This window comes from Natator depressus, chromosome 6 (genome assembly GCF_965152275.1).
Source record: "Natator depressus isolate rNatDep1 chromosome 6, rNatDep2.hap1, whole genome shotgun sequence".
Classification (NCBI taxonomy): domain Eukaryota; kingdom Metazoa; phylum Chordata; order Testudines; family Cheloniidae; genus Natator; species Natator depressus.
The window spans coordinates 110,370,198-110,397,472 of NC_134239.1; the positions used below are offsets into that span (position 1 = coordinate 110,370,198).

Genomic DNA, 27,275 nt, shown 5'->3' on the forward strand with positions numbered 1-27,275 from the left:
GCATCTCCTTTCCCATAATAGCTTTGGTGCCCATCCCCACAGCTGCTCAGGTCTTTCCCAAGCAGCAGCTGAAATCCTGTTCATGATAATACTTCTAAACTTTTCTCTAAACAATTAGAGGCATGTTGACTGTAGCCCATTACAAATATCACAGGTCAATGTGTCCACCAAGTTTCTGCCATCATTTCAGTGTCTTGTATGTCTGCATCTGTCAGGCTGCTCACCCATGTTTGCATTCTGGGAAAATCTGGGTAGCTATCCCGTAGTGACTCAACCAGGGATATGGTGACTGTAAGATGTATGCACGATGGCATGAGCTGGGTGTGGCTATCCCAAATGCTCTGTCCCACCAAGGAGAACGGGGAGGAAGATCAAGCTTTAACTGATGCCCATATGGCTTGGGATTCCCATCTATGCTGCAGAAAGTGTGGCTGGACTGGTCCTAGGAAAGCAACCATAGCAAGGGCGAAACACTGAGCTGCCGTGGCTGCTAACTGACTCTTAACTCCACCATGGCTTAGTGAAATCAACATTTCTCCCAGTTTCACTACTTTCTGCAAGGCTTTGTACACACTCTAGGCAGTGTCACCACCTAGCTCCACACTATTGCTTTCCCCAAACAACTGCTACTGGGAACAGCAGAGGAGCTGTCTGCTTGCAGACTCGGGCACTGCGCCAGTTCAAATTGGGAAGGCTTTTCTGCCTCAATTGTGAGACTTAGAAAAGTAATAAAAACAAACCTATGCAGAAGTTGATGGCTACGCCATCTTCCTCCCTGTCGACAAGTTTCCTACTCATCACTGGTGAGTGGATTTTTCAAGATCTGTTGCTTCTGTCTATTACTATATTCAAAAAACTTGAAGGATGCTTTTTTTTTTTTTTTTTAAAGTCTTTAACTGTGCTTTCCCCCCTTGACCCCCTCAAATCTCTTAACTGAGTAAATCAAAGCTATGTCTTGGATGGATTTCTCTCATCCCATCTCTTCATCCTGTACTCTTTCTGGTCATCTCTCTTCTACCCTTATGTTGCAATTACTGTCCCATATCCTAGGTGGACTAAATGGCACTCCTGTCAATGTCGTGTTCCCTGACTGTCTGAGGAAGCGGTGTGTGTTGTGGCTACTCAAGGCAGAGTCTGTTCCCTATGGGGCTCCTTGTGCTGCAGCCATAACACTTCCAACCCCTCCCTGTTGGTCCAAGGCATCTGAGAGCGTGACCAGCACCATCTAACCCAGGTGTCCAGAGCAGTGCAGTGCTCCCTTTTTAAACCCATTCCAGGTTACTGGTTTATGTATATATTAAAAAAACCCGGAATCTGTTCTGAGGTTGTAGTATTGCCAGCATAAACACCTATGACAGTGATCCTAAAGTTAGACTAAGTTTACAGGACATCAGCCGCCTGGAAGTGAGACTAGTTGCACTGTTAGACAGCCGTGACTACCCAGTCATGCTTGAGTCACAATATGCCGTCACACCCTGTTATTTCACAGAGGCATCCATGTCACCCTACGGTAGTGTGACAACTGGATCTTTGTCAAAGCAGATGTTTAAATGGCTATTCCAACTTGTGTTGTAGTGAATTATCAGCATGCAGCTATTATTTACTGATGAAAGGAGGTATAGACTGACTTGACGGATGAAGAAACACAGCCTAATAGTCATAAATAAGACCCCTGGCTTTGGAAGGGTACATGTGGTTAACAGCCACACAAAGCTAGAGACTAACTGAAGCGGGTTGGAGTATGTGTGTGAGGGGGAACTATCGCTAATGGTCATAACCATCCCACTGAGTGAATTTGACTAGAGAAATTGCATTATTTCACCAAAAAAAGCATTTGTTTAGCTATTGAATAATTAGCAATTATGGGGAAAGGGCATGTAAAACAATGAGACTTGAAAGTAGACTGCACAAAACCCTCTGGGCTTGGGGTGGACTACAGGGGACAGTCTTGCACTCTACTCACACAAGCCTATCCAAAAATCCCCTTCTGGTGTATGGAAATACATCAGCAGGGGAAAGATGGTTTCATGGGACTGTTCAAAATAAATTAAGGGGCATTTGGGGGGCAGAGCACTTTGTACCAATTCCAGGAGACCAGTGGCTCTTGGAGCTCTACTGTATATAGGGGAGCATGCAGACTGTGCCAGCTCTATTGGTATGGTGTGAGGAATTTAGAGTAGCAGCCGTGTTAGTCTGTATTGGCAAAAAGAAAAGGAGGACTTGTGGCACCTTAGAGACTAACCAATTTATTTGAGCATAAGCTTTCGTGAGCTACAGCTCACTTCATCAGATGCATACTGTGGAAAGTATAGAAGATCTTTTTATATACACATAAAGCGTGAAAAAATACCTCCTCCCACCCCACTCTCCTGCTGGTAATAGCTTATCTAAAGTGATCACTCTCCTTACAATGTGTATGATAATCAAGGTGGGCCATTTCCAGCACAAATCCAGGGTTTAACAAGAACGTCTGAGGTGGGGGGGGGGGGGGTAGGAAAAAACAAGGGGAAATAGGTTACCTTGCATAATGACTTAGCCACTCCCAGTCTCTATTCAAGCCTAAATTAATTGTATCCAATTTGCAAATGAATTCCAATTCAACAGTTTCTCGCTGGAGTCTGGATTTGAAGTTTTTTTTTTTGTTGTAATACAGACATGAAAGTTGCTATATTACAACAAAAAACTTCAAATCCAGACTCCAGCGAGAAACTGTTGAATTGGAATTCATTTGCAAATTGGATACAATTAACTTAGGCTTGAATAGAGACTGGGAGTGGCTAAGTCATTATGCAAGGTAACCTATTTCCCCTTGTTTTTTCCTACCCCCCCCCCCCCACCTCAGACGTTCTTGTTAAACCCTGGATTTGTGCTGGAAATGGCCCACCTTGATTATCATACACATTGTAAGGAGAGTGATCACTTTAGATAAGCTATTACCAGCAGGAGAGTGGGGTGGGAGGAGGTATTTTTTCACGCTTTATGTGTGTATAAAAAGATCTTCTACACTTTCCACAGTATGCATCCGATGAAGTGAGCTGTAGCTCACGAAAGCTTATGCTCAAATAAATTGGTTAGTCTCTAAGGTGCCACAAGTACTCCTTTTCTTTTTGGTGTGAGGAATGTGTTCCTTCTTTCCATTTAGGGGTGTCTCGTGCCTCGGAGCGCTAGTCTGCATTTGGTGGTGCCTGGTTGCTTGCATCTGCATGCTGTAGCCTGCTCAGGGGCCAGCAACAGCTTGTCTTGAGTAACAGCTACCACAAGTATTTTAAGAATTGGCTATGCCCAGCACAGCTTTGTACCGGTAGCTGATCATTCATGAATGGGGAGGTTGCTCCCTTGATTAACAGAATGGGGTAGGGATGGGTAATTTAAAGTCATAATGTACATAGAGGCTGCTTCACTCCAGTGACTTGCTTATAAAAGGCACCTGACAGTTGATTTGCAAGTAGGAAAGTAATCAAAGTTTCCCTTAGCTTGGTTTGGGTTTAATTTGCCCTTCAGCAAAGAACATTGGCACCTGGCAGGAGAGGAATCCTACAAAAAGCAGAAACTAGGTCAAATTACAAAGGATGAATATAAACAACACAAATATATAGGGACAAAATTAGAAAGGCCAAGGCACAAAACAAGATTAAACTAGCTAGAGACATAAAAGGTAACAAGAAAACATTCTACAAATACTTTAGAAGCAAGTGGAAGACAAAGGACGGGGTAGGCCTGTTACTCAGTGGAAGGTAAGGAACAATAACAGAAAATTGTGGAAATGGCAAAAGTGCTAAATGACTTTTGTTTCAGCTTTTGCTGAAAAGTTTACTAGCAATTGGACGTCTAACTTAATGAATGCCTGTGAAAACTAGGTAGAATCAGAGGCTAAAATAGGGACAGAACAAGTTTAAAAATTACTTAGGCCATGTCTACACTACAGTGTTAAGTTACGCTGATGGTCTTAAGCCACTGTAATTACTTCGCTTGTGCATGTTCAGACAACGTTCCTTGTGTCAGCGGAGCGCATCCACAGTTGGTGCTCTAGCATCGATCGAGAGATCAGTGCACCAGGGTAGCTATCACCACTGTGCAAATCGCCACCGTATCTCGCTAGGAGTTCTGGGAATGGATCTCAGTGCATCACGGGGGAGGGAATTGCCATCTCATGCTGTAATTTTCTCTGTCCCATAATTCCAAGGGCTTCCGATTACATTTCGTGCTCTTTTTCAACTGCCCCTGTAAACTGTGTTCCCGCCATCTCTGCCTGAAAGCATGGATCCTGCACTGTTCACCAGTCTTGTGATGAGCATTATGAACACAATGCGGCTGATCCTACAGTATTTCATGAGCTGTGAATCTGAACTGAACTGCCCTGCTGCGTGCCATGGAAAGAAACGTTTCAACACGGTGGACCATCGCTATTGGACTCAGGAAATGAGTGGTGGTATTGGATTGTGATGCAGGTATGGGATGATGAGCAGTGGCTGCAGAACTTTCATTTGCGCAAAACCACCTTTCTTGAACTGGTGTGCGGTGCTTGCCCCCACCGTGTGGTTTGGATTTGGAAAGTCGGCCTTGGAGGTTGTGGTGATGCAAGTGTGCAGGGCCATTAATCACCTCCTGCTACAAAGGTCTGTGACTCTGGACAATGTGTGGGATATAGTGGATGGCTTTGTGGCAATGGGATTCCCAAACTGCGGCGGGGCAATAGATGGTGCACTTTTGGCCCCAGACCATCTTGCAGAAGTATACATCAACAGAAAGGGCTACTTCTCTGTGGCATTTCATCAACACAGAGTGGTCAGGGAAGGTGTATGATGCACACATCTTCAGAAACATTGGCCTGTATAAAAAGTTGCATGCAGGGACTTTTTTCCAGACCAGAAGATTCCAACAGGGGATGTGGAAATGCACAGAGTGATCCTGGGAGACCCAGCCTACCCCTTACTCTCGTGGCTCATGAAGCCTTACACTGGAAACCTTGACAGTAGAAAGGAGTACTTCAACAATGGGCTCAGCAAGTGCAGAGTGACCATAGAATGTGCAATTGGCAGAATAAAGGGTTGTTGGTGCTGCCTTTTTTTTTTTTTTTTTTTTTTTGCGGGGTGGGTCGGTTAGACCTCTGTGAGAAAAATATTCCCATGTTCATAGCAGCCTGCTGTGCGCTGCATAGCATTTGTGAAACTAAGGGGGAAAAGTTTCCCTGGGGTGGAACATTGAGGTGGATTGCCTAGCTGCTGATTTCGAGCAGCCAGACACCAGGGCTATTAGAAGGGCTCAACAGTGGGCTATTCAAATCAGGGAGGCTTTGAAGCAGCATTTTACTGGGCTCTTTGTCAATGTGTCTTTCTATAATACATTCAGCCAGGCATTGCTTTCTTGCCATCTTGAATGACCCTTGTAATGATTCATGCCTGAGTGTTAATTATAGTCTGCAAATGTGCTGCTTTGCCACTGTGTATGAATTTTCTGTTGCAGTGGTCTTTGTAAGACTTAATATTTTTAAACAGCAATACACAGATTAACATTTCTTACAAGGGACACGGCAGTGAATAGCACGCTCTGAAATGAGGATCTCATAGCTGTGTACAGGTCCAGCTATTGTGGAAAAATGTCCATGGGGTGGAGTGCCAGGGATACTGTGAGAGATTGGGAATGTCTGAGGGGAGAGCATGGAGGCAGTTCTATATGGGTTGCAGGGGGAGTCGAGCAGGCATGTGTTCCAAATGATGCAGCAAAATCAGGGACATCTCTGACAAAACTGTATACTGTAGACAAGGCTGAAAACAAGTTAGATGTTTTCAAGTCACCAGGGCCTGATGAAATACATCCTAGAATACTCAAGGAGGCCATGTCTACACTGGAGACCATATAACAGCACAGCTGTACTGATGCAGCTGCGCCGCTATAAGATCTCTCGCTCTATACTGACTGGAGAGAGCTCTCTACCACTTGTGTTGGCAAAACTTATGTCACTCAGGGATGTGGAAAAAACATGTCTATACACCCTCCTGAGCAACAATTTTGCTGGCATAAGTGGTATAGACATGGCTGGAGCTGACTGAGGAGATATCAGCCTTTAGCAATTATCTTTGAAAAGTCAGGGAAGATGGGAGAGAAAATGGCACTATATATGCCCATCTGTAAAAATGGGAATAAGGACAACCCGGGAAGGTACAGACCAGTTAGTTTAACTTCAGTACCTGGAAAGAAAATGGAACAAATAATTAGGCAGTCAATTTGTAGACATCTAGAAGATAAGGTGATAAGTAACAGTCAGCATGGATTTGTCAAGATCAAATTGTGTTAAACCAACCTAAACACTGTCTTTGACAGGGTAACAAGCCTTCTGGATAGGGGAGAAGCAGTAGATGTGGTATATGTTGACTTTAGTAAGGCTTTTGATACTGTCTTGCATGACCTACTTGTAAACAAATGAGGGAAATACAACCTAGATGGAACTACTATAAGACGGATGCATAACTGTTTGAAATACCGATGATTACTCACTGGGAACAGTAGTTCTCAGCTGGAAGGGCATATTTTTTTAAAAAAAGAAAAAAGCGAACATCATTCCAGAATGTATTAGCAGGAGGGTTGTAAGCAAGACACTAGAAGTAATTCTTCCCCTATACTCCACGCTGATTAGGCCTCAACTGGAGTATTGTGTCCCATTCTGGGCACCACATTTCAGGAAGGATTTGGACAAATTGGAGAAGGTCCAGAGAAGAGCAACAAAAATGGATAAAGGTCTAAAAAACATGACCTATGAGTGATAAAAGTTTAGTACATAAAAGGTTGTTACAAGGAGGAGGGAGCAAAATTGTTCTTTTTAACCTCTGAGGATAGGACAAGAAGCAATGGGCTTAAATTTCAGCAAGAGCAGCTTAAGTTGGACATTAGGAAAAACTTGCTAACTGACAGGGTGGTTAAGCACTGGAATAAATTGCCTAGGGAGGTTGTGGAATCTCTGTCATTGGAGGTTAGACAGTCACCTGTCAGGGATGGTCTAAAAGATAATACTTAATCCTGGCTTGAGTGCAGGGGACTGGACTGGAAGACTTCTTGAAGTCTCTTCCAGCCCTGTGATTCTATGAATGGGGTGGGGAGGGAGTAGTCTTCTAAGAACAAACTGTTTTCTTAGATTTTTTTTCACCTTTCCAGATTTCAGATTGTGTCCCCCATTTGGACCTTTATATAACAGTAAAAGATTCATGGGTTGATCTTCAGTGTGACCTTGGGTAGATCTTGAGAGGCAGGATGGTGTGGCAGGTAGGGCATTTCGGTACCTATTAATAAGTGTAGGCTGTAGTTTACATTTTATGATTGTTTTGTATTGTAACTATTAGTTTCCATCTCTCTTGTTTCTATTCTTTCTTTTGGTGTATTTTAAGTGTTCACAAGTGCTGTGCATTATACAGGCACAGTGATGTAGGTAAAACTGGGGTACACTGTTCCTTTTGGAAGCAGATGAACTGGGATTTCTGTGAGTAGTCGGTGTCAGGGGCTGGATGCTTCAACGAATGCTTCAAGAGGGTTGGGGTGCACTTGTTAAATTGAAAGACATAGACAGGGCTGACATAGGGAGCTAACACCCAATAGTCACAGGCAAGACTCTCTCACACCTTCCGCCAGTGAGAGGAACAAAGTGATTTTCTTAGTCCTGGGTACCCTGAGCACTGTCACACTTGCCCCTGATTTCAAACGCCGCTCCCCCCCCCCCCCCGTTCCCTTGATGGATGGCAGTGAAATCCAGCCACAGCCCTGGAACTGGGGCTTTCCTGGTGACTCAGGAAAAATTATGTTAGTCTTTGGAAGCTGAGGGGGAAGGATGTGACTCAAGTGTGTGTGTCTCTGTTTCTCCTGGTGATGGTAGACCCTTCTGGATCATAAGAGGGAATCTACAGGCCTCTTTTCCTCCAGTAACTGCAATGGAGAAGGGGGAAGTGCTTACTTCCTCAGAAGGAGAGGAAAAGCCCTTTGTGTCACAGCAGCTGTGCTCAGGATGTTGATTTCTTAGGCAGGCCAGTGTCTGACGCTTTGGATTTCTCATATTCAGTTCTCCTTCCCCATAAAGGGATGGTGGTTGGCTGGAGGAGTGATCAGCAGTGCTCTGCTGATACCTGGGTATTGAGAAGACTCCTAACAGAGCTTGAGTTTCTCCAATGCTCCCTGCCTAAATGTACACCAAGTTCCTCGTGTGAGGCTAACACTACCTCATGCCTGCAAATTAAGCTAATTTCCCCTATGACATCTTAAATAACAGGGAGATCAAATTCCAAGTCTTTATGAAATCACAACTGGCACTTGTCCACCTTCGAGACAAGGATGACAGTTGCTCGAGAAGAGAAACTACAGCCGTTGGTCCTCTGCAATACATAAATCAGCCAAAAGGTGCTGAGCCACCTGCAGCTGCTATTTGAAGCAGGTGGAAATAGCAGTATTAGAGCCGGCAGTCGCTCTGATTCATTCTATTCTCCTGCAGGAGGCATTTCTAAACCAGGTGTTTACGAGTCAGTCATTTGGAACTCTGACAGAGAATAAACTCAAAAATCTCTGAATAAGGAGGTAAGGGAAGATCCCAATAAACGTTTCTTCTGGGCTCCAAAAACTAGTCTTTAGCAGACAGGGAAACATTCTTTTCTTTTCTTTAGTTTAGTAAGGCAGCCCTAGGTCCCTGTATATACAACAATGTGTGGGTTTTTTGTCAACCTACATAGTTATACTGGAGTGACTCTTGGAGGCCCCAGTCAGGCCTTCACTGTCAGACACTCTACAGATGGGTAGACCAAAGACTGTCCCTAGTCCCATCGAGCTTAGTCTGAGATTGATGAGACACAACAGGTGAATAAACAGACCAACACAGGTGGTGTGGGTGACATGTAACTGTAAAGACAGGAACGTTTATCTAAACTAGTGATCTGTGGTCACCAGCCCGGTCAGAGCCAGATGGTACTGATATGGGGGCAGAGGCAGGGACTAAGAGAACATATTGGGACAATATGATTCAGCCAATATGCTGAAATATGTATGCAAAGTAACTTGTGTTTTTGCAGTTGATGTGCATAGCTAGTTACAGGAAATGTGATTTACCTTTGTTTTAAAGACATTAAAATTATTATTCTGGAGTAGCACCTATAGAGCATTAAAATCAAACGCACGTCTTGTACCTGCAACCTGCTAATACAAACCATCCCACTCATGCTATCTGCAACTGCAACAACAACCATTACTCTTTGCTGCTTTTCTTAGAAACAAACTTGTTTCTAAATGTAGCAATATATCGTACATGTGTTATTCAGAAGTATCTCCTGAGAGGGGAAGGATATGTGGTAGTTAAACTAGTAGTCAGAGGTTACCTCAAAATTTAACCTCAGGTGCAAACTTCAGACTTTTACTCAACCTACTAAAATTGAGGGAGCTTGGATAGACCTGTTTGACAGAGTGAAGCCAGGTGCAAGACTGATCTAGAAGCGCCCACCCCACCAGAAGTCTGGGTGTCTAGTTTTGGTTTGTGACCATCTCTCTTCTGAAAGCATTCTGGAACTTCAGTAATATATTCCGTGGTTAATTTTTCAGAGTAATTAAATTGTGGGTCCCTCAAGGCAATTCAGTGCATAAATCCATATTCTGGCTGTAGTGGTACAACTGAGCAAGCTGGAAATGAAGTTTATAGGTACTTCAAATGCAATACTTAATGCCTAGCACTTGCAAGGACTTGTCTACATTTGAAATGCTACAGTGGCCTAACTGCAGTGGTGCAGTTGCGCTGCTGTAGCGTTTCCGGTGTAGACGCTAGCTACGCCGATGGGAGGGGTTCTCCCATTGGCATAGGTATTTCACCTCCTGGAGAGACAGTAGCTAGATCAACAGAAAAATTCTTCCATTGACCTAGTGCTGTCTACACCAGGGGTTCGGTCAGCCTAACTACACCATAAAGGATTGTGGATTATTCACACACCTGAGCAATGTAGCTGGGTCAACTTAACTTTTTAGTGTAGACATGGCCTAAGAAATACATTTGCCAGTAATGATCCAGTGTCTGTGTAACCTGCGTTTTCAGTTTCTTCATCCCTTCCCTCTTCATACTGCTAAAACCAGCTCTTCCAAGGATCATTTTGAAAAGAACCTAGGAATTGCTAACTAGATCTGACTAGTCCAGTGTCTTTGTTTCTAATGGTGGCCTGTATCGGATGCGTCTGAGGGCTTGTCTACACTTATCGGAAGATTGACGCAACGGAGATCAATGCATTGGCGGTCGATTTAAATCGCCCCTCTATTGTCAATTCCTGTACTGCACCTGATCGAGAAGAGTAAGGGGAGTCAACGGGAGAGTGTCTCCTGTCAACGTTGAGTAGCTTGGACCCCGGGGTAAGTAGATCTAAGTTACGTTGATTTGAGTTACTCTATTCACATAATTCAAATTGCGTAGCTTAGATCGACTTTTCCCTTTAGTGTAGACAAGGCCTCAGGAAGATAAAAGAAACCCAATAGTCATAATCATAGAAACTTCTGAGCAGTTAATTCTGACCCCATCAGTTAGTGGTTGACTTATGCTCTGAAATATGAGGATTTATGGTCCTGACCCAAAACCAAATAGGGTCAATGGAAAAGGTTCCATTAAATCCTACCTAGTGTAGGGTGACCCTTTTATTGCTACCATGTGTCTTCTTTTTTAGCCATTTTCTAATCCATGACCATTTTGCATCTCATCCCATCACCCTACGCTTCCCAGAACTGCATTTTGTGAGAGACTTTGTCAAAGCTTTGGAGAAAAGTTAAATTCTGCTTTTCGTTTTGTAGCCAATCTTAAAATAAGAGGGACAAGATTTCTGGTAGACTAAAGAGTTGTGCTTTTTCTCTGCAGACGCCAAGTCAGTCCTTATTCATTTAGGTGTTTTTATGACTCTCTAATTATCTCTTCATCCACTGTACCTGGAACTGAAGGTACGACTCACTGGTCTGGGTTTGCCAGGATCACCTCTAAATGTCTGTCTTTGAAAAAGGCACAACATTTTGTTGTCCTCCAGTATAATAACTGAGGGCTTGTCTGCATGGGGAAGTTTAGTGTGCAGTTAACTAGGGTGTGAATTTAGCTATTAGCTATTCTGTACTAACACCTCTTGTGGACACTCTTAGGGCATGGCTATATGAGAAACTTCAAAGCGCTGTCGAGGGAGTGCTCCCGCGGCAGCGCTTTGAAGTGCGAGTGTGGTCGCGCATGAGTGCTGGGAGAGCTCTCCCAGCGCTCCTGGTAATCCACCTCCACGAGGGGATTAGCTCCAAGCGCTCGGAGCGTGTTTACACTAGTGCTTTAAAGCGCTCTGACTTGCTGCGCTCAGGGGGGTGATTTTTCACACCCCTGAGCCAGCAAGTTAGAGCGCTTTAAAATGTAAGTGTAGACAAGCCCTTACTGTGCACTGAGTGCCCTCGAGCAGTTTAGCTTAATGCACTTCAAAAATGCTTTAAGGTACTGCGCACTAAGCCATTCTCAGTAAGCTGCAAGTGTGTCTGGACAAAGAGCTAGTGCAGACTAGCTACTGTAGGCTTTTTCTCCATGTAGACCAGCCCTTCCTGGTTGTGGTGGGGTTTGTTCATTTTGTTTTTGTTTTTTTGAAGCTCATCTATTTCATTAAGTTCCCGGATACATGGAATCGAGTCCAGATCACTGGTTGCTCTTTAGTTGATCAATTTTTATTTATTTCTGTGGACACCTCAGTCTTTGAAATCTTTATTGCCTGAAAAGAGTAGGCCTCTCCCCAACTTTCTCTCTTGTGAACTCTGCAGAGAACTTAAAATGATTCATCTAAATCAATGGTTCCCAAAGTTGGTTTGTGGCTCATTCAAGGTAAGCCCCTGTCAGGCCGCGAGATGCTTTATTTACCTGAGCGTCCGCAGGTATGGCCGCTTGCAGCTCCCAGTGGCCATGGTTCGCTGTTCCCAGCCAATGAGAGCTGCAAGGCATACTGTTGCCTTTTTGATCTCCCTCAGTAAGAATGCACTCTGTATAATATTGGTTTTTCTTTTCTCCTCCTCTTGCCACCCTGCATCAGGAGGTCAGTAATGTACTTGTCTATTTGCATTCTTTTCACTTGGGGTTTGAATTCCTAGAGATTCCAGTGTATGGTACTTTTATCTTTGGCTCACATCCTTTAACGCATCTTGCCGATGAAATGCATAAGATTATAGTGACAGGTTTCAGAGTAGCAGCCGTGTTAGTCTGTATTCACAAAAAGAAAAGGAGGACTTGTGGCACCTTAGAGACTACCTCCTTTTCTTTTTATAAGATTATACTGTGAGTGTAGTACCTAGCTCTTATATAGCACTCTTTATCTGTCTCCAGAGGAGGTAAGTATTGTTATCCCAATTTTACAGATTGAAGAAACTGAGGTACAGAGGTGAAGTGTCTTGCCCAAGGTGACCTATCCCGGCAGATCCAGGAAAAGAGTGCAGCTTTCCTCTGTCCAAATCTTTGCCTTACCCCCTGAACACAGCTGTATCCCCTAAATAGTAGGCTCTTTCAAGAGTTCTCCAAAGTGAGAGAATCCCCAGAATCTCTCTCATGAGACGTATTTCCTGCCTTCAGCACTCTACTCCAGCACTCAGACAATATAGTATTTCCTCAAGAACGGCTACGGACACATATGCATTGTAATGGGAATTGTAGCCTCTTAGGGTTTTTTGTTTCTTTTTAAGTCTGGCAAAAAGTAAAAAATGTGTTTTTGTTTTTTTCAACTCTGCTAGAACAGCAAAGCACTAAGTATAGATCTTCATAAATCATTAACAAGATGTTGTGAGTTTCCATTCCAAGCCATGTATCTTCCATACTCAGAAGAAATACATTTCCCCTTCTTTTTTGTTCTGTTTGAAGGTAAAATTAGATGGATAAGGAAGATTCATGGGGGCTGGATGACTTCGAACTCTTGGTCACCAGTTCAAAATAACCAAGATCATTAGTGACCAGAAATAAATATTGTCTTGGTCTTTATGAAGCATGTTGCTGTCTTCCATGCAGTTCTTAGAGAAGACAGATGTCCACATCACAAAGTCAATACAGCTGGCACTTGTCAGTCTTTGCACAAAGGCCAAGGATTGAATTGATGTGGCAACTGAATTCCCTTCTGGTTCTAAACTGTTCCTTTCAGGGCAGGGCACTGCCAGGACTCCATCACAAGTTTTTAGCACTCCACCCACATAAAAAATAAGGGCTCTGAAATGGATGAGAAGGTCACAGGACTCCGTGAATGGCTTTGTAATCACTAGAACAAAAGGACAAAGCGAAAAGGGAAATTCCTAATGTTCTCCAAACAATAACAGGGTGGGGGCCCATTCTGATGTATTCAATTAGAAGCCATCTAGATGCAGCGATAAAAACCTAGTTTACACTTGAAATTTTTGCCAGAATCGTTATACCAGCAAACCCTACTGGTGTAGATGTAGCTTTTACCAGTTCCTCATGAGAAATCAGATATGATGGTATAACCACATTTCTATATGAGCAAAAGCCCTATTGTCAATGTCACAGAAAATCACACCGCTAACCAGTATTGCAGTACCAGCAAATTTTCTGATGTAGACCTGGTTCATATGTCTTATCCTCTAACTGGACACTCCAATTCAGACAACAATACCCATGAAATCCTGGGTGGAATAACAGACAAGTGCTGCTTCCATTATCCGGGAAGAAGGATGACCTATATGGTCACTTACTCTTGACACAAAAGTATAGTATAGTGTGCTAGTTAGAGTTTGATCAAGATTAAAAATTAGCATACAAATAAAAGAAAAAACTCTGACCCGCATCTGCAGTAGCCTGTCAGTTGAAGATGGTAGAAGATGGCGAAACAAAAGTAGGGGCGTTTTTAAATACCATTGCTTGGTGCTCTGCCCTGCACTGCCCTTCTCCTTAACACCCCTCTGTCCTGCTTCTTCAGGGGAGGAAAGTCTTGGGTGGAAGTGTTACAGCATCAGCAAAGGCAGGCTGTCCTCGACCTGTGTGAAGTGCTACCGCAGGGCACTAACTCAGCCTGGGGTGGTTGACCTAAAGTGGATTTCTTCCATTTAAAGAATGTGGAAAGAGCCTCAAAATTAGATGAAGGTTTCTAACCATCAGAGGAGTGAAGTTCTGGAATAGCCTTCCAAGGGAAGCACTGGGGGCAAAAGACCTATCTGGCTTCAAGATTAAACTTGATACGTTTATGGAGGAGATGGTATGATGGGATAACGTGATTTTGGCAATTAATTGATCTTTGACTATTCATGGTAAATAGGCCCAATGGCCTGTGATGGGATGTTAGATGGGGTGGGATCTGAGTTACCCAGGAAAGAATTCTCTGTAGTATCTGGCTGGTGAATCTTGCCCACATGCTCAGGGTTCAGCTGATCGCCATATTTGGGGTCGGGAAGGAATTTTCCTCCAGGGCAGATTGGAAGAGGCTCTGGGGGTTTTTTGCCTTCCCCTGTGGCATGGGGCATGGGTCACTTGCTGGAGGATTCTCTGCACCTTGAAGTCTTTAAACCATGATTTGAGGACTTCAATAGGTCAGGAATGGGTGGGTGAGATTCCGTGGCCTACGTTGTGCAGGAGGTCAGACTAGATGATCATAATGGTCCCTTCTGACCTTAATATCTATGAGTCTATGAGCCTCAAATTTCATGTAAAAGCCCAGGCTCCCCAGTCATATGATGCTGGATAGCAAATGCTGGAAATACCCTATTGCCTAGAGAGAAATGTTTCAGGAGTCCACTAATGGGGATCTTCAGGAGCTCCTTTCTCTTGGCACTTGGCGGGACTCCCTGGCTTCAGATCAAGCTGCAGGGGGATTAAGACACCCAGTTGCTCCTAAGCAGGGTACCATCCGTTCTGGAGAGTGATGGAGAGTTATCTGGTATATTTAACTGGATGCAGCCGTGATACCGAACTGCTGTTCTGAAGGTGGAATATGTTTAGCGGAGTGTAATGCCACAGCCATGAAAGCCAGGACACTTAAGCAAGTATAGCCAGGTACTAGCATGTATTAGTTAAGGGTTTGCCCATGTGAAAGAGTGACTCCAAAAATAATAATCTCACCTCTACCCAACCCCCTCCAAACATGCACGCAGCTGGGAGGGTTCCAAATGAGATCTGCTGGTGAACTGGGTATTGTATTTTATTTGTATTGTGGCAGTACCTAGGAGCCCAACGATGGACAGGCTCCCCTTGTACTAGGAACTGTAGTATTAATCACTTTGTTTAGCACTGACAGTATGCCTAGTGCTGTAGAAGAGGCAGACACATCCCTTAAACACAACTAAAAGGGTTTTTATTTAGAGTAAAATTGAAGAAAAATTTAAGAATTGCAGCCTCAGGAAAGAGGCATTTAAGTTCTTAACAGAATTTCTGTCCCCAGACTGGAAAGATTATTGGCCTGAACATAGTGAAACAGTAAATTTTATGGCTATATAGCAAACTTGTGAGAGGAGTGTGAGCGCGCATGCCAGGTACAGTGTGGGCGAATGCTATGCACATTTAAGCAGCCCCCAGCCCCGCTAGCTAGCATAGCCACCTTTCCCTTCCTCGCGGTAGAACCAAACCAGGCTCCAATGTGGTCTCTCATAGTAAGTCAGTTTCCTATGTGCAAGCCGCACTCTGCTCCTCCCATGAGGTACTAAGAATCTTTGGCTATCTAAGTAGGCAGATTGTCCTCCTTGCTGGCCGCGCCTTATTTGGCCAGCCTTTGCTCTCCCTCTTCATGTCTCTCTGTCCTCCTGTGTCCCTCTCTGCCTTGCCATAGCCTCATTCTTATCCGCTTTCTTTCCTGGTCCCTCTCACTCTTCCTGACTTCCCTTTTTTGTCCCATCCCCTGCCTTTGACCAGGCATTCTCTCTTTTTCTCCAGCTCCAGCTGCCTGTCTCCCCGCTCCCTCTGCACTTTGGGGATGTTGCTCCAGATACACAATGCTAATTTGTGTCTCAGGTTATGCCTACGATAAAGAAAACCCCAAACCCATGGCACTGAGTCTCAGAGTACAGGTCAATTGACTCAGGCTTGCGGGATTAAAAATTGCAATGTAGATGCTTGGGCTGGAGCCTGAGGTCTGAGACCCATTCCCCTCATGCCCAAATGTCTGCAGTGCAATTGTTTAGCCCCGCAGCCTGAGTCCTGCGAGCCAGAGTTGAGTCGACTGATCTGGGCCAGCCCCAGCCATGCCTGAAGCATCAAAGCAGAGAAGGAGCTACGTTCTGATCAGAGGAGCATGCCATATATCTTGGATCTCTGGTTCATGTTTACCTCCTTGCTTTTGCCTTAATTGATTCCTTTATAATATGCTGTGGTATGCAGAGGGTTGGCACCACGGATGGAACATTCATAATCCCAAAGTGAAGGCAGCTCAGCAAAATCCAACATGCTTGCAGGATTTTTGCTTTGGTCTGGCTGAGGAGCCCATTTGCTGCTGCTGAGGATACTCTGTTGGCTTGCACCTTGTGTAGTCATTCACAGTAGGTGTAAATGAGACTAGTTAGTACAGTAAAAGCTTTGTTATGGGGGGTGCCAGTTAGTCCGCAATTCCAATCAACTAAGAGTTATACTTACCAATGGAATACTAATTATCAAAGAATTAGAATACAATAAAATGAATAAAGTATAAAATAGTATACAGGTATTCACCAGTCCAGTGGTAGTACTTTATGCAGAGTGGTTGGTTTCTTGAAGCACTTAGGTGTATACAGTGTGACAGGGTCAGGCCAGCTGGCTACAAAAGAGTGGTCGAAGATAGATACATTAGTTCCAGGTTAAGTAGGTCCCTTTTCCCTGGGTAAAATAACAGGGACTATTCCAGAACACTCAGGAACTTTCTAGAACTAATTAAGGCTGGCAGGCTAATTGGGACACCTGTAGCAAATTGGGAAGCTGCTAGAATTAAGACTAATCAGGACACCTGGTTTAAAAAGGCTCTCACTCCAGTTAGTGAGGTGCGTGCCAGGAGCTGAGAGTGAGAAGGTGTGCTGCTGGAGGACTGAGGAGTATAAATGCTATCTGGCATCAGGAGGAAGGTCCTGTGGTGAGGATACAGAAGGTATTGGGAGGAGGCCATGGGGAAGTAGCCCAGGGAGTTGTAGCTGTCACACAGGTGTTACACAAAACACTATAGACAGCTGTGATCCACAGGGCCCTGGGCTGGAACCCAGAGTAGAGGATGGGCCCGGGTTCCCCCCAACTCCCTATTGGATACAGGGGGAGTTGACTTGGACTGTGGGTCCCACCAGAGGGGAAGGTCCCTGGCCTGTCCCCTGACCCACTAGGTGGACCAGCAGAGACTGGGGGATTGTTCTCCTTCCTTTTTCCCATGCTGGCCAGTGATGAGGTTATCTGAGATGAATGGCAGATTTGGGCCACAAAAGTGGCCAAACTGAGGGCAACTGTGAATCTCTGAGGCAAGCAAAATCCGCCAATAAGCGCAGGACCCACCAAGGTAGAGGAAGAACATTGTCACAACAGGTAAAGTTTTCTATACAGTAGGTTATCTTATGACCCTACATATCACTATGGGCAGTGCATCGCATACACCCAGATCACTAAACACATTCTTAACACTAAAACTATACTAAACATAATTTAACCTTTCTTTGATTCAGAAGGCACTTCAGGATCTTTCAGTGCCTCAGGGTCATCATTATCAACATCAATTATCATTGTAGATGTAGAAGGTGTAGGAGATTGGACTGAATCTGTACTAACCCTATGACATACCCTGGAAGCTGCTTCTCTGATTAAATCCCTGATATCAGCTTGCTTGCTTGTCTTCTGCCTCTTTTGCATAAAAGTAGAGTACAGAATGTGCAATTGCATAACCTCCTGGGCAGTATACTAGTCCTGGTTACTAGATTGAAGATTTGTATTGGGAGATACAGAAATGCTGGGTGGTAAAATGCCGGGTAACATGGCTTTTACTGTGTCTTGCTGTCATTCTGCACTGTTGTAATTGTCTACACAAGGTGCCAGGCAATGAAGAATTAAGGCTTTTGTCTATTCTAGCTGCATATATAGTATTAAGATATAAATCAGTGGTTCTCTGCCCGCAGGCCACTTGTGGCCCAATCAGCATACAGCTGCCATCCTCAGGGCCATACTGTGTGTGTGTACGTGTACGTACACACACACACGGTCCACGTAACACACACAGCTGCATATGCAGCCCACAGTGGTAAATAGGTTGAGAACCGCTGATATAAATGGAGAACTTTCCAGTGCTAGCATCTGTCTTGATTGATTTGTGCCTGTGTAGTGCTAGGGTGTTTTGGGTGAAGTGTTAGCAAAACTCAGATTAGCACTGTTGTGGGATCCTTCATGGTGGTTTGGTATCTTTAGCAGAGACTATATGTAAAATACATTCTGTCATGAAGTTTGGAGAAGACGGTTTGTTTTTGTTTTTTTAATTCTGAAATCTGAAGGAAAACTTGTCAAACCAAATAGCTCCTAGGAGCCGCCTGCATTTTCAAGGGCAAACGAAATACTGCCTCATGTTTGAATTAACACAGTCCTCTTTTTCTAAAGAGCTTTTGAAAAATACAGAGCAATCCCTGGCCTCTTTTATTTTTAAATTTCATTAAAAAATAGGCAAGTTTTTAAAAATTTCACAGAATATCTTGTCTGGTCCCTCAGAGCTGAGAGTGGAATAATGAGAGAGAAGGGCTGGCCAGTGGCTGGGGCAGTAACCTAGCACTCAGAAGAGCCAGGTTCAATTCCCAGCTCTGCCACAGATGTACTGCGTAGCCTAGGGCAAGTTGTGTAGTTTCTGTGTGCCTTGGTTCCCCCTTTGTAAAACAGGAATAATAGTTAAGGTCCTGAGAAAATCATGTGGGGTGTGTGTGTGTGTGTGTGTGTTTTTGTTTTTTGTTAAATTCATGGCAGCATCACGGATAAATGTTTGAATTTCATGGGATATGCACAGCCACTGAATCCCCTGTCTCTCCCCCACTGTCCCCCCGCTTGTTTTTTTCCCAAAAGTTGGTGGGGGGGAAGCACACACAGCAGCTGCTCTTGTGGGAATCAATGGGGGCCAGTCCCATCCTGGATGGGGTGGGGAGGTGGTGGGATGGTCCAGTTTTGGAGAGTGGAGTGAGGGAGCTCTCCCCACATGGTGCCAGCCCGCGCAGCCTGAGGCAAGGATCAGGGCCCAGCTTGCTCTGTGCTTGGCTTAGCTGCTGCTTCCTGCCCAGCTGGGGAGGTGGGGGTGCAGTGGCGCAGAGCTGACCATGGAGTGATTAAGAGCTCCAGCACACCTTGAAGCTCCAGAGGAGAGACCATAGCCCCAACTGGTGCAAAGCTGATACCGGGATCCATCCCTCTGGTGGAACAAGGCGCCTTCTCATTCTCGCTCATGTTCCAAGTACAGTTACCAGGTGTCTGGTTTTCGACCAGAACACCCGGTCAAAAAGGTACCCTGGCAGCTCTGGTCATCACTGCTGACCGGGCTGTTAAAAGTCCGGTTGGCGGCACTGGCAGGCTCCCTACCTGGCTGTATGTGGCTCCCGGAAGTGGCCAGCATGTTACACCGGCTCTTAGGCGTAGAGGGACTCTGCGTGCTTTCCCCGCCCCGAGCGTTGGCTCCTCAGCTCCTATTGGCTGCAGTTCCCGGCTATTGGAAGCTGCAGAGCCACTGCTCAGGGTGGGGGCAGTGTGCAGAGTCCACTGGCCCCTCTGCCTAGGAGCTGGTGGAACATGCCAGCTGCTTCCGGGAGCCCTCACGCCCTCCTGCACTCCAACCCCCAGCCCTGAGCCCCTTTCCGAAGCCAGCACCCAAACTCCCTCCCGGAGCCTGTACCCTCTCCCATGCCCCAACCCCCTGCCTCAGCCCTCTCCCACACTCTGAACCCCACATTTCTAGCCCTTCCCAAGTGCCTGCACCCTCCACCTGGAGCCCCCTCCTGCACCAACCCCCTTCCCCAGCCTGGAGCCTCCTTCTGCAGCCCAAACTTCTCACCCCCTGCCCCAGCCTGGTGAAAATGAGCTAGTGAACGAGGGTGGGGGAGAGCGAGGGAGGGGGATGGAGTGAGCTGTGGTGGGGCGGGGGTGGGGCAAGGATGTTAGGTTTTCTGCCATTAGAGAGTTGATAGCCCTAAATCCAAGCAGCCATGGTGCTGGCCATGGCAAGGGGATGGATTGTGGTCTCACATCCTGCAGTGTCGCCCCTGGGGTAGCGGGGGCACTGTGGGGTGGGCTGGGGCTCCTAATGGCCATGTTCACAGCTCTGTGTGCTCCCCCTGCCCCCCCCCCCCCCCCCCAGCCAATCAGGAACTGAGCCAATCCCTGCTCTGGGCCAGACTAGGCTGAACCAGCTAGCACCATACGGTGAGACATGCAGCCTTACTCCAGGGGATAGGACTGTCCTGGCACTTCTCTGTCCCCATCCAAGGATGGGATCGTCCTATTAACCCCCATGAGCGGCCACGTCTGTCTTCTAGCTGTTGGGAAAAATCATGGTATTGGGCTAACTTCCTGATTTCCTTGCAGTCCACGCAATGATGATTTACAAAGGGCCTCAGTAATAGTACTTCCTCACAGAAGTGTTGTGAGGGTAAATACCTCAAAGGTTGTGAGGTGCTCAGGCCCTGTGGTGCTGGGGGCATAGGAGTACCTTAGGTAGATGTTTCCAACAGTCCTAGTTAGGTTTGTGCCGGTGAAGCCTTGTGTTTGTCAGAAGCCTCATTGATGGCAGTGGAGTCTGGGAGATGTCAGTGGGTCAGATTCCTGGACAGGATCTTGTGTAAGCATCTTCTGTGCTGGTGCTTCCTCTAATTTAGTGTATTATGACTTAGTACTGTAATTTCCCCACTTGCTATCCTCAAAAGAGCCAAAATCTCAATCCCATTTACTGTGGTGTGTGTGTGTGGTTTTATTATTATTATTATTTTATTTATTTATTATTTTGAGAAATCTATACCTATCCTGAAGATCAGGCTGTTGCTCAGCTTTTATAGTTCTATTCTTCTGTGCACAATGATTTTGTTTTTACTGTACTAGTGCTATGCTGTGAATATCCATTTATCATGTACTTTGCCCTTGGACTTTTGGGGACAAGTTTTTGTTAAATTGAGATACCACAGAATGTCCTGTACTAGCACACGTCATTGCTATTGTTTGGTGAAGCTAGTACCATCAATGTCATGTTCTATAAAGCAGGATTGCTGCTACTGGAAGGCTCAGAAGGAATAGCTTGTCCTGATTTGTCTGAAGTTTAAAGAGAGCTTAGGAAACTTTATTTTCCATCTAAATTGGACTCCAATTCCTTGTTGTTTGGATCTGACCATCCATCAGTAAGGATTTTGAAACACTGAACATTTCTTTGTAGTTATCTTTGCCAAGCAAGTATCTGCATTTTATAACAACGCTGGCGTTTTCCAGGGACCTACTTAGAGTTCCACAAATCAACACAAGCTGTCTTAAAGGGATGCAGGCATGCTAATGAGTGTATTTTGGCACCACCTCTCCACAAAAAACAAAGCAATGAATTTGTTTTGCTAACACTTCAGACTATGGAAACTTTATACTTGTTTCTTACACTGGGCAACTGAAACTCTGTTCCATTTCAAGATGTAGTAATGCTGTAGTTCTTTTGCACACACTAGCATGATGCTGTGATACTCAGGTTGCAACTACTTGCGTGGGACTGTAAAGGCCAAACCGACTTAGTTGAAGCTTTAAAATAAATTGTGGACACATTCCTGCTGATAACTAGGTTTTGCGTTTCCTCATCAAGGCTGGGGGTTGTGGGATGCTTTTCTGCTGTCCCAGGGTGAGTAGAAATTTTTCTCTGGCAAGAGAGCTGACCCAGAAACCCTCCCGGGAGGAGAGGGAGGGAGAAGGAAGTCACTGCTCCTTTAACAGGAAAGGGGAGAGAGAGCCAGAGACAGGCTTGCATTGGGCCACTCTGATTCCTTCTCTGCAGGGGAGGGACAGTAGAATGGCCCTCCTGGAGAAGAGCAGAAGGGGAGAAGAATGACAGAAGAGGCCCTTTCATTAGTGGGTAGGAAGGGGAGGGAGGTGACCAGAGGATTTACTGTGTAAAGGAGCCAAGACTTTATGAACACAGGGACATGTCCAATTTGGAGGCTGTCAGATTATTTGCGGAAGGTGGGAAAGCAGAATTGATAGGGTGTGCTGGGGAGGGACAGGACGAAGTTGTCTTGTCTTTTACGTCCTTATTGATAAGTCTTATAAACAGTTAAACTGGTCTGGTGACACAGGTATCTTTACCTGCCCCATTGGGCTGTATTCTTACGTGAATGATAACTGATGAAGAAATTGCAAGACCCGTGCTTGTTGCGTTAAACCTGATGGTAATGTCTGTCTGACTCGTATGACTAGGCTGCCTGCAGGATTGGATCCTAAATCTGTTTTTTTTTTTTTTTTTTTTAATGGCATAGAAACTTTGTAGGATATAAGGGAAATGGGAGGGAGAACACTTGTTGTGTGGAGTAATCCTTCTTGAAGAAAGGGAGTAGAAGCAACTTTTAGATTATTTGGAGTTCACGTTTATAAATTTGCAAAAAGAAAAGGAGTACTTGTGGCACCTCAGAGATTAACAAATTTATTTGAGCATAAGCTTTCGTGAGCTACAGCTCACTTCATTAGTCTCTAAGGTGCCACAAGTACTCCTTTTCTTTTTGCGAATACAGACTAACACGGCTGCTACTCTGAAACCTGTTTATAAATTTATCAACTGGCTTTTAAAATACTCCTGATAAAAATGAATTCTGACTTGATTTCCTGAACAGTTTTTCTAAATTACTGTAATAATTATGGTGTGGCTGTGGGGTATGGTTTGCTTTGCATTTAAAGTGGCAGTGGCTGGCATGATGTGGGTAGAGGGGAGCTTGCAGTGCAGTTAGTGAAGTTCTGCCCCATGGTGAGAGGCAAGGCGGAAGCATCTGTGTAGCTGCATACCGAGATGTGTGTTGTAAATTTATACAGAAGTGTGGTGGAATGTACAATGAAACACATGCACATGGTTGTTTCAGTAAATGGTTTCTCACAAGCCCTTTTTTTCTTTAAGCCCCTTTTAGGGGTGGGTGGGTGGGTGTGTATGTGGTTTTTTGTTTTGTTTTTTTTGTTTAGTTAAATGGACTGTTACACTCTTAAACTTTTAAACAGCATCAGGGTTTTTGTAAAAACAAGCTTTTATAAAGGATAAGACCAGCAAACATTTCCATTCTACTAATTTTTAAAATTTTTTTTTATATATAAAATCCAGTGCTTCGGTTCTCTTTAAACATCAAACAAACAAAACCTCCCAACCTCGTTCCTTTTGGTGTGAAAGTCTGGCTGTGCCTGGACAAAGGCCTGCCTTCAGTCAGATTTTAATTTTAGTTAATATATTTTTATGTAATAAAGACAAAGCAATTGTAGCTGTCACAGGACTTAACAGGTTGAGTTTATACTTCCCCCATAGGGAATAACTTGACCTGTTATGGGGCAATATAAACTCAATCTGCTGACTCATGTGACCACTACAATTGCCTTATCATAAGTAAAAGCTAAGTTAAAATCCTAGTAAAGAACACACTTTATGTGCATGAAGACAAAGCCGGAGAAAGTGTGTGTAGTGTTAACTTGGGGCTTGTCTACACAAGGAGACTACTGCAACATAAGCTAGGGTGTGATTTTCTTTTAAAAGGCAGAAGGTATTCTGCATTAGCTCCTCATGTGTACATGGATTAATCTAAACCCCAAAAAGAGACACTGTATGTGGATTAAATGTCTACATGGAGGATGTACAGAGAGGCTACTCAGGGCTATTTCCCTATGTAGATATGCCTTCACACTTTTCAGCACTAGTATAGATGGGTTTTACAGCCTTTAAAAATATTAGTGGGTTGTTAGTAGCTAGAGTTGACCATGTCTTTTTTTGAAAAGCTAAACTCTGCATTTAAAAACACCCAAGACGCTGCACCACTAAAAACCTGAAAGTGAAACTGGACATCAACAAAACTGAAACTGACATAATTAATTTTCCTCAGTTTGAGGAAAAAAATATAAATAAATAGATCCAAAATAATAACCAAGTCTAGGATTTTAAAAATATTTAACTTTTGATAATCTATCTGTTTGCAGCTTATGACTCTTAAGTGGAAAGGTGCCTTGTTGGTGTATAAACAATACATAAATGTGACTCTGGCTGAGATTGTCCAAAAATTAGGAAATCCAAAATTAGGGCTCTCACAAATAGCAAAACCATAAGCAGATGTCTCACAGTAAGGTATCATGTGGCACAGTTTTGTGGAAGATGGCTGCTGTATGGTGATGAGAATATTACTAGATTTTCTGAATTTGTGGGTGCATTAAATTATGACCTAGTCCTGAAATGAGCTGTGTGTAGGTACAGGGGTCTGCCTGTGCAGAGTTCACTGCAGAATTAGGACCAGTTCTGTGTATGTATAAAATATAAACTTATAATATTTTCTGTGTATAAAGACCATTCACTTATACTTGATCAAACAGCTGCTATGACTGCACATTGGTGCCACCTGCCTGCAGGAAAGAATGAGTGGACTCATAAAGCAAAAAAACCAAGGCGATGCCTCAAAATGATAACACTGTTTAAGCTGGATTTGACTGTGAGCAAATGTAGATGCTCTTTTGTTTGGAGTGTGTTTGGGGTTTTTTTGTTTGCGCTTTAACCAGCTTCCTCCAACTATTAAAAAAAAAGTAGCAACTTGCATCAGATAATTTAAAAAAACTAAATGCGTGAAATTCAGCCTAGATTTGGGTTGAACTTGTTCATTCTTAATAATGGAATACTGTCTCTCTTACTGAGCTCATTTTCCTTCAGCTTTTTTAACGCTCTTCATTTAGAAGTACAAAATGACCTCCTTAACCCGTGCTGGATGATTACTCTTTATTTAACTCAGTAACTTTTAAAGCAATATTTTCACACTCTCTTAATGGTTATTACACCAAATGTGTTACCTAGGGAGGTGGTGGAATCTCCTTCCTTTGAAGTTTTTAAGGTCAGGCTTGACAAAGCCCTGGCTGGGATGATTTAGTTGGGGATTGGTCCTGCTTTGAGCAGGGGGTTGGACTAGATGACCTCCTGAGGTCTCTTCCAACCCTGATATTCTATGATTCTGTCAACCTCTGGGTTTGTAGTACAGCACCTTCATTTACTCCTGTGGTGTAGGGTGCTGCTTTTATATATAGAAATCTAAATAGTAGCTTCTGTTTCACGGGTGGATACAAATTTGCCCTCAGCACTTTATTTGCATATAGATTATAGTGCCAGTCAGATGTAGCTATGTATAGGAAGAGCTAACTGCTGCTTAATTTATAACTTTTTAAATTAAAAAAGTCTCCTGACTTTCTGGTTTTGGGTCTAGAAATGTTCTGCTGCATTTAACACTACTACAGTATGTACAAAACTGTACTGCATCAAGATACTAGCTGTTAAATCTAGGCAGTCCTGCTGAAACAGAAATGAAAGGGGGTCACAAGCATAATCGGCTGACCAAGGATAAGTCACATGCACAAGGAAGCAGACATGTATAGCAGAGCACTGCTTTGAATTTCATTGGATCATTGCCTGAGACAATTAATGCTAGCAAGAGGGAAAGAGGATGGGGAAACCTTCCTTCTGTTTTAATTGTTCTCAGAATGGTTGGAATTCTTTTGCATCACAGCAACTTTTGTTAAAGCTAATTCTTGTTGAAATGCAGTACCACTCTGACGTTAGTAATGCTGATTTAACTGGGCAATACTACTGAGTTTAAAGTGGTCTCTCTTTTGAAATGATTGGAGCCAGGCTCACTTTTTTCTATCATGTATCGCAGGTGTAGACAAGTTTGTGTGTGCGTGTGTGTATATGGAGGAGCGAGGTGCCCAGCCAAAAATGTAAGGATTTCATTAATAAATTAAGAAAATGCTGGGTTTGGAACAGAAGCACGTTTGTATCCCTTTATTTAGAAAGTGGCTGTATTTTAGTCGAGGTATGAAACTAGTCACAAAAGTGATTATTTATCAGCTTTTATTTCATTTAACTCTAGTCCCCAATAAAAGTCTATACTCCTATTGTAATAAAACATAAAAACATTAATTAATTACTGCCAGATATGACAGAGGCTCAGTAAATGCTGTTGCTAGTTATTCAGTAGTCTTTGAGTGTTGGAATCTCACCATCAGTATGTGGAGGATTTCAGGTTTGTACTGCACATAAACTTAAGTAATTCAGCAAAGTTCCGTGGTGTTGCTGAAAGCCTTTCATGTTGTTCTCGAACAATAGATACTGTGACTTCCGTAGCTGCAGAATTCCCAATGCTTTAGGGAACAGTGAAATTTGCTAACTGAAGATCTGGTTATTTCTAGGCTGGTAGCAAGGTGCTTCTGAGTAACGCCACTGCAGGTAAACTCCATAGCTCTCTGCACAGTAGTGACCTCCACAGGAGGCAAAAAAAATAGAGGTCTGGATCACCCCTGTAGTGGTGAAGCCGACAGGAGGTCTTAAGGCCAAAGGAAACTTGGAGGAGCCGCTTGGTAGAAATCCTCCCCGATCGTTATAGACAGTGGTGGGATGTGTCTTGGGGTACCAGCAGGTGGCTGGGACCAGCTGCACAATATGGCTACTAAGCATTCTTCCTTCTCTTCCCCCACCAATGACTGCAGCTGTTCCAAGTCTTGCCCTTGTTTGGGGCAGAGGTGGAAGGGTATTTCTGTTCTGTAGATGAGGCTTCATGGGAAAGCTATAATAGAGCTCTAGGCTGTTTAACGTTTTCCAGGTAGCGTCTGTTGGGGATCTCTGTGTGTTTGTGCGCACATGTGCATTTCCCCTCCCTTCCACACTTTTATGTAGATCCTGGGCTGCACAACCCTGGTGGTGGGGGGCAGGAAGGAGGGGCACTGATGCAGACGATGGGCTTTCTGCATATGGATCGTGGAGACGTGACCCAAAGTGACTGTAATGCATTGTTACACTGCCTGTAGAGCGCACACACGTGCTATGTTTTTCTCAGTCCTTGAGTGAACTCTCACAAGGAATTGATGATTCAGTCCATCTCCTATCACTTGGTGTCAACTTAGATGGATTCATGTTGATTAGAATCTGTTGGAGAACTTAATATTCTGTCACACACTGCATACACCTGACTCCAGTGACAGCAGAACCATCATTTTCTTATGGCAATTTCCTATTTTCTTATCAGCTGGAGAACTATTATTTAAGATCTGATACTGTATATGTAACTAGCTAGCCTGTGTGTTTTTGGCATGGGGTACTTTTAATAGCAGCCATATGTTGCTCGCTCAGTTTCTACAAAGCATC

At 44.1% G+C, this 27,275-nt stretch overlaps 1 protein-coding gene across 2 annotated transcripts in view; it reads left to right on the forward strand.

Annotated features, from left to right (window-relative positions):
- RCOR1 (REST corepressor 1) overlaps nucleotides 1-27,275 on the forward strand; it is a 125,661-nt gene that overhangs the window by 19,295 nt on the left and 79,091 nt on the right. The gene's annotated exons all lie outside the window — the stretch shown is intronic.